A 9,333-nucleotide genomic window follows, 5' to 3' on the forward strand; every position below is an offset into this window, starting at 1 on the left:
ATTAGATTTTCTCATTAATTTCCTAAGCATATTTAAATTACCTAATTAAATATTTAATTCCCATTTGGATTTATTATTTTCAAAATGGTTAAATAGATTAAATCGTTTAGCTCATTAAATTAATTTAATTTAACGTTTCAACAAATTTTTAATTTATTAATTAACATTAATACATTGAATTCATTAATTCATTTAATGTATTAATATTAATTTCCTCTTAACACAGTATTAAATAAACATTAAACTGTACTCTAGAATAACGAAATGCATACTAACAAAACATGAAGACAAATAGGACATGACCAGACAACCACAAGACTATCAACAAACACAAGGATAACTAACTAGAATCTCGTTCCCATAGGAACGATGGTCACATCAAGGGTCTGACTGATAACTCCAATTTCAAGATATTCATTGGGTCATAGGGAACGCTCTGACCTAAAGATTCAGGTGGATTCGATGCTCGATACCTACAACTGCATAAACACACTATCAAGTATATACATATAATCCATATATCATCATACCATGAAAAGGAAATGGAAGTGACGTAGCTTACTCATAAAGAGTAGTACGACATTGTTCCCTTCACCCAAGCACATCAAAGATAGAAAACAATGTACATCAGATCAAGTAAACATCGATAAGCATAATTATAAAATCATACCAAACACATATATATAATCCAACTCAATTTACATCTGACTAACTAAACATAGCTAACATCATATAATCACATCATAATCATCATCCTACGATTCAATAAGAATAAAATATAAATAACCACATAAAAATCCATGAGACATAAAGTGCATCATATCTAGTGTCAAAATCGACCAACACTAAATAGGGTCTAAGCCACAAAGAAACTCAAAACCATAGAATTTGAAAAGACAGAAAGAGGTTGAGCACTACACATGATATTTTTTCCAATATGACCTTGTACCCCTCAATTTGGTTTGAAATCGCATTAGTATATCAACTAGATGGGATTGCGGCATATTTTCCATATGCTAACATTACTCATTAATTGTTATTAGCATGTCTTGAAATCTTCTTTTCACAAATACAGCTGATGAATTTTGTGCCCAATGTCTCATTATCATTTTCATCATAAAATATCTAAATCTCGGATGTCGACCAAAATGATGGTCCCTATATCACAATAGGTGCTTCACAAATTCATGTAGATGCACTCATCTCATTCAAGGTTCTAACTAATCACAACTTCCATTAGGAAATATTGTCGAGAATGCCATATCAAGTAATCTTGATGTGACATACTCATCAATAGGAGATGCACTAATCCTTGGCCAATCAATTAATGCTATTGGATTTGTGTCACTATATTTAACCCATGCATGAATATATTCTCTCTTTGTGAGCATTAGTAAGTTTGGAAGCCATTGATGTTGTGTGGCCAATTATATTAGTTTCACCTATGCCCATCATTGGACCCATAAATATCATTTCATTTGCATCATAATCGAATTCCATGTGCATTGTCTTCAATTTGTTAAAAATATTTTCATCACAATATCTTGATAGATTGTCTAAAGCATTTTCATCAATTCTAACATCAAAGTAAAACTTGTCATGGTCTAATTTGTACTTAAGTTCTTTATACACATGATCTCTATTGATTGTAAAGTTATAATTGGTGCCACATTGATCCCTTCTTTGAACAATAATGATTGAAAAATGATTTATTGTATGTGAAATTTTTTTTGAAACATGCTCAACATTCTGTGGGAAAATTATCTTGTGTCCTTTGTATTTATATTGACCACCTATTGCATGTGTTACTTGTAGTATTGGGTTGACACGTGCAATCAACATTTCTTCTACCTAAGTCAAATTTTCAAGCTCTTTTGGTTGTGGCCCAGGATCAATATTATATGAAGTTGAAAATCTATGAAGACCTTTCTCCTGTCAACATCTATTACATAATGGACCTTTGGATATACAACATACTTTGATTCCTAAACTACATTCTTAACAAATATTGCATATGTCTATCATTGTAAAGTTGTCCAGTTGATGATAATACTGTAGCTAGAATCTTTTAAAATCAGCTTGAAGCATTCCATTTTGGTTTTGTATGTTTTCAACATTTTTTTCTATAGCTAAATTGATCCCAACTGGAGTTGCATGTTGAGGTGTTTCTTGCACAAGTTTTATTGATCTTGAAGTTTCATTTTTAATAATTCAATTTGATATTTGTGTCAGAAATTTGATTGTAGCTCCCACTTGATTGTAGATTACATTGATGTCTTCCTTCTCTTTCAAAATGAGAGAGTTATTCAAGGCTATTTCTAGTTATATTTTGTTCTTCTCTATTTTGAAATTGTAATTCTTGTACTATTACTTTTGCCCTTCTTGGAGCATATCTTTGTCGCGGGGGATTCACTTAGTGAACCTGGGTTATATCATGTTTGTTCATAAAATACTAAATAATCCTCCTATTTTTAAAAAACATTTCCCTAAACTCCTTTCTTGTCAACCCCTCCCAATACATAGCCCGAATTAAAAACCCCCCAAATTTCACTAGATATTGTATGTATCAATTTTTTCTTTAACAATTTCCATACCCATTTATATTTATATCTTATGTTATGATAGAGTTGGTTGGGTTTTAAGCATGACTCTAGATTTGGTAGAAGTGTGGAGCATAAAAAATGGAACCAAGTAACTAAGACCTAATCCCACTTTCAAGTACACACGGTGGAATACAAAAGAGCTTAGGTAGATATATCGCTTTGACTACTTCTTGTAGAGGAGAGAGATTCAAGGAATATCTCTTAGGGTTTCTATTCCTTTGATGTAATGAAGAGGAGATGTGTAAAATGCAATGCAATGATCAGTTAGACTAGGAGATGAACAAAGATGCAAATATGAATTGAAAATGCAAAAACTGACTGAACTAAAACTGAGAGACTGAGTACAGAGTAGGGAGTGAAATCCAAATGTGCACCTGTGACTGAAATTTGGAGTTGACTAGGCAGGACCAGGGCACTGGGTGCCTTGGTCCCTAATACTGTAGCTTGCTATGGTTCTGGGAATCAGGTCCTGAAGATCTGATCTGATGAACTGCCCATAGAAACTAAAAAATGAAGGGGACCAAGGTGCCATGCCCTAGTCCTAAACTGAGGTGCCACGCCCTGGTCTTATAAAACCGAGTCCTATATCTATTCTTAAGTCTGCACTTGTGTGTTCCATCGGTCCCAAAATTCGCGCGTTCACTAGATTCCTGTACCTACACCTGCAATTGGAAAAATGGTGTCTAGGTGGCTATATAGGGTTTTTCCTTATTCAAACCCCTTGTTTTGGTGGTTTCCACCTCCACAAATAACCATTAATGTATTAAAAATGAGTGTGCAAGAATCTTGTGTGTATGCAAGATCCTAAATGAACAAGAAAGTAGGTCTAGAGTTATAGCCTATGCTTCGAAGAGTAGACCCTAAATGAGTGTAAATGTAAATACTTCAAATCACAAGTGCAATAATGGATCTAAATAATTAATGTAAATCTGAAAATAAATGGTATGAAGCTCATACAAAGACATGAAAATAACATGAAACCATACCAAATCCTAAGGGAGAGGTACAAGCCAATCAGTAGTCAGTGATCTCCTAGTATTCTTCAATGTCTTCAAAGCTCCTAATTATTGTTGAAGATGATTGATGAAGGCTTGATAAATTCTTGATGAATGCTTGATTTGTTGTTGTAGACTTCACATAACCTGCACTTTCACTTCACAAGAGGCTCCTTCAATTGCTAGATCTCATATCCTTCAAATGAGGAAAGGAAGAGTTTATGTAGGAGACCATAACTTTGTTTTGAGTCGTAGGTCGAACTAGAAATAATATTTTCCACCAATATCTTGGCTTTGAATATTAAAATACCGCCAAAACATGCTCCCAAAATTTGGGGAGAAAAAGACTGGACCATGTTGGTACCAACGTGGTCTGAACACATGGTCCGACCAACTTTTTGCCAAATTTTAGGAGAAGCAAGATATTGTGATTTAAAAAAAAATTCCAAGAGTATGTGAGAATTTGGGATGTTTAGATATGCGAAATCAAGCCTTGAAGGTTGAAATAAGACATAATTAGGGTATTTGATGAAATGATTAATTGAAAAAATAAAATAAAAAGGGGCCCACTTAGGGTAAAGGGCCCAATTTTATGATGTGTAGAGGGATGAAAGAAGAATTAATATTTAATTAAATTAATTAATTAAATGCTTAAAGGGAATTTGAAATGAAAAATGCAAACACACTAAGGCGGGTGCTAACCTAAGCATGTAATTGTACCACCCAATTAAGGGTGTAAAATTTATCATGCTATAATAAGGTACTAATATTAATTGATGGGTTGCATAAAGATGTTTTGGGTTAAAATTGTAGACACCTAAAATTAACATTTGATTAATTTAAGCCTATCAACATAATTAATTAACTTAATTGTGTTATCCTTATTCCTCTCAGAATCAATTAAATCTAATTTAATTAATCATGTCACTATAGTCCAATAATTAATTTATCAAATAAATTAATTTCTCCTATTTTTCTAAAGTCCTCTCAATAATTATTTCCTCTAAAACTCACTCAGTTAATTAATTCTAATTAATTAACCTAGTCATGTGATTCCTACAAATCACTTTTCCTAATCCCACTCAACCTAATTAATCCTCCTTGAATCTCTCATAATCATGATTATCACTATTCTCCAATTTTTAATTCCCACATGTCACATCAAACTTTGAATCTCTCAAAGAAATTCAAATTTCTTTGAATCCCTCAATGAATCCTTATTTTAGAATTTTTAATTCCTGAAGTTTGAAATTCAAATTTCTCCCCCCTTTTTCCAAAGGAATTTTATATTCTTGTTTATTTTCTCAAGGCACCCTTGATCCATGCCTTCTATCCATAATCAATCTCAACCCTTCATAATCAAATCAATCTTGGCCCTCCATTGGCCTTCTCCAATCTATAAATTGGAGCCAATTATCCTCACAAAAGGATCCACTTCTCATGCATCCTCATGCTACTCTATTCTCCTCTCATCCTCTTCTAATCCTTACTCAAATCCAATAATGCATCAATCCACTTACCTCGTTGAGCACAAGGAGAGAAATCCACATTCACTCCATCTCTCTCCAACTCTCCATTTGTCAAACTTTGGAGCTAGCAAAGTTCGTGGAGGCAAGGACAAGGAAGAGCTACTTGCAATGGGAGCTTCATGAGTATATTTATGTTTTGTTTTGTTTTCATGATGCTCTTGTTCAAATCTTTCTTGATATCTCATTTAAGTGGTTTTGGTGTTTATTGAATACTAATCATGCACTAACCATCTTATTGTGAGACAAAAAAATTTAAATAACCTTAGGTAGGCCTTTGTTTTAATTTTCATTTTGTTGACTCAACCGATAATATTTCCTCTTAATTTGTCTCTAAGGGTTTTATCTCATTGCGTTAACCGAACCTATGCTTAGGCTTTTGTTATTTTACCAATCAATATATTTTTCCTTAGTCTTCACATGCATGTTTTTCTTTACCTAAGTCATGTGTTAGTGCTTGTAAGTCTCCTCTTATGTCCTAGTAACTTCGTATTTAAACCATGTGATTTAAGTCACTCTTAAGTGATGGTCCCACCTGGGAGTCATTGGTTTGTTATTGAAGTCTATACTGCATACCACCGATCCACCGAGCTAATGTGGAATTTCATGATACAGTATATCCAGCACCCAGACTGTACCTTTGATCATGCTTAATAATTAATTAAAAAATAAAAACTTATTATATTTGAATTTTTAATTAATTAGAAAACATGGTCAATGGTACAATTTGGGTGTTGTGTAGGCAATTTGTAACAGAAGCATCTTTTCGGTGATACCTTTCTCAAAGCTTCAACGACTTGGCAGTGTCCACATGTCAACAAGGAGTCAGCAAAGGAATGATGACAAAGGGTCAATAGGAAATTTCTTAGACACTTCTTAGATCCCAACGAATTAACGATGGCAATGTGGCCAACATTAAAAGAAAGAGAAGGCTTGCCGGTAAAATTTTGTGTCTCGGAGACATTAAAAATTGATCTTGCCTACTCATCGATGCACATGTGGATGGACACATCAGAATGAATGGCCATCGACAAAATATTTTTTTCAATCAACCAATCATTGTAGACAATTTTCCCATTACTTTAGCATTCCTATAGTTTCCAATTTTTTAAACATTTAAATAATTTTAATAAAATTATTCCTTCATCTTCTTATTGGTTGATACCATCAACAATAATTGCAAGGTTGAATTGTTGAAGTAAAAAAAATAAGTATTCACAATCTCTAGAATTTTTTACTTGTGATTACTGATTTAAAAGTATTACAAAATTTGTAAGGATTTTGGAAGACCTTAGGAATCCAAACAATCATATCAAAACCAACAATTTAGTAAAATCATTATATAAAATGCAAGAAGAGAAATAAAGGTGAAACTAGAAAAGTCCCTTAAAAGCAAAACTAGAAAAATCTCTTACAGAATATAGCTCGCAAGCTTATACATTATTCAGATTATAAAATGAAAAATCAACTATTGAAACTGTTGTAGCAGTGACATGCAAGAAGAAATCAAGGGGCAAAGCATCCAAACTAGTGATTTACTGTATAACTCATATACTTTTTTTCTTCTTGAGAATAGTATACAAATATTAAAATATGTGCATTGTGAGCTTGGTCATAGGGTCAAACCCCTCGCTTGCGCTAGGGGGGGATTGTTGCAAGGTGTGCACCCTTGGTCTTTTTGTATTGTGCAACGCAATGCTTGGGTTTGTGACATGGCTTAACTACCTCCCATGGATTCTATAAGTCTAGTAGTTGTATCGAGCATTAAGAAGTCGATCTTTTGGTGCAACGGCAACTGCACTTGTAACAAGTGCCTTCTTAATTAATATTTTACAACCATTGAATCATATACAAGAAAACTATTGAACACCCTAATCTATAGTATCTCCATATACGAAAGTTCACATTAAATCAAAATATGCCAGAGTCAACATAATTGATTGACATAACCCAAAAGGAAAACTAGAGAACTCCTTATACATTTTTTAAATTGTAAACGAAAAAACAAGTACTGAAAGTCTTAGTGACATGTAATCAAAAGAAATCAAGGGGAAGATCATCCCTTAGACCTTGGTGATGGATTGGTCCTAGAATTTTTGCTCTCACCACACCTAGCGTCCTGGTTATGGTTAATCATCATAAGGTCAAACTTCTTCTTCAATAACCAACCCATGATGCCTCGGTTCATAATTTGTGCCAAACCCTTCCTTATTGATGTATTCATCGAACCAATCCCTACCTTTGTTGAACTTTAGACCCAAAACTTTCTACACAAATCTCATATGCTTGAGAATTTATGTTGTTCTTGGTACAAACACATCCACCAATGGCCCAGAAATAATAGGCCTCTTGCGAACTTGTTGATTCCCACAACGAGTTGCAAAATAGTTCTGTGGGAGCGAAATGGTGAAATAGTTGTCAATATTAGCAATGATTGTTTCAATTTCTCCCCAAAAACATTGTTAAAGAGTTTTTGACACAAGCACATGGTCATCACCTTTTCTTCTCTTGCCCTGATAATCAAAGTTAGGAACACAACATGGGTGTTTGTATTCACTCTGTATCTATGAGAAGACATGATTAAATCCTCCCCCAGGATTTTTTTGACTACATGAATGATTAAAGGGTTAGAATAATTCAAAACCCCTAAGAGGTGCCTATCTGAAATTTCCCCAAGAAAAGCCATTTGTTTCTTATTAAGGTAAAAACAGGTTTTGAAGGGGCCCCGAAACCCTTTACAAAATGAACTTAAAAGATAATAGCATTAAGAAACCATAAGGAACAAACCAACAAAAAGCCAGCAAAAAACCATAGAAAACCGGTTAAAGCCCCAAAAAACCAGCAAAAACTAGCCAGACCCGAGAGAAGAAACTAATTGATATTCTTCAGGGCATTAACCAGGGTATTGCTAATCCTATATAGGTCTTTGATATTTTCCCTAAGATTAGGGATATCCTTGGCAGAAGTAGCCGCAGCTTTCTTGACACTAGCCCTGGTCCTCTTAGCAGTACCACCTGAAGTAGCTTCACCACTACCAATCTCGATAGTGTCTTCATCCATGTCAAGGTCCACCACCAGTTTAGGAGAGCTGGAATTATCTAGCACCTTAGCAATATCCTCAAGGTTTTTAGTGACAGCTGACAAAATATTCGGGATAATGCCCAACAAATTTTTCATCACCACATTTCCTTCTTCCAGCAATTTAACCTTCTCCTCCATATCCTGCTTCCATTTTATCTGATCCATGTCATAATCCTTCCTTTTCTCATCCATCTGTTTCCCATTTTTTTCCAGGTTCTTCAAAAGTTCATATGTCCATTTATCATAATCCAATCTAGCCTCAGTGAGTTTTTTAAGATTATCCAAGAATAACCCTTATGTCCTTAGTCATATCCTTCTAAGGTTCCTTGTTCTTCTCCCTCTCAGAATTCACATCTTTTTCCTCAATATCCTTATCTTCCACATCCACCATTGGTTGGTTGTTGTCATTGCCAAGGCAAGCACTTTGGATAGGGCTGTCATTATCAGACTCATTCTCACCATCTTCATCCTCTACACCCACCTCCTCATCTTTCCAGTTGTCTTCACCCTCAAAATCATCTGTATCCATATCACTGTCGTCTTTTCCAGTTTCCTCTATATCTTTTTTTCTTCATGGGCTTCCATCCCAGAGGCACTCTTACTTTTTTTGCTAGAGGTCGCCTTCTCCTTGCTAGATTCACCTCCCTCCATCTTTCTCTTGCCTTTCCCTGGAGAAGCGGATAACCTCTTGTTTTCCAGCATGGCAAGGGTTTTACAATTCTCATAAATGAGCAGTAAAAGCCCGCAATGGAGAACTAGATTCAAGGGATTCTTACTGTGTTTATTGAGAGATCTTGAAAGGGACCTGAAGAGATAGTAGGGAAGGGATACCCTTTTGTCATGTTTGAAATGGTTTAATAGAACAAAGTGATAAGTGTGGGCACTAGAAAAGCGGCCCTCAATAGTTATGTATTCCATTATGGCATTCAAAACCCAGCCCCAGATTTCTTGATGTTGGAGGCTTCATAGTAACCCCCTTGTGGCTTTTCCAATTTTAGCCCTCTTTTTCCTTACGCAGGAACAGATTAACCGCGTTATTGGAAACTATAAGGTCTCTAAAAAATTTGAGCCCTGTGTGGGGCATACCGATCACAGTCGCGATGAGACCCATGTCCAATTTGAACTTTA

Source organism: Cryptomeria japonica, chromosome 7 (assembly GCF_030272615.1).
Source record: "Cryptomeria japonica chromosome 7, Sugi_1.0, whole genome shotgun sequence".
NCBI lineage: Eukaryota > Viridiplantae > Streptophyta > Pinopsida > Cupressales > Cupressaceae > Cryptomeria > Cryptomeria japonica.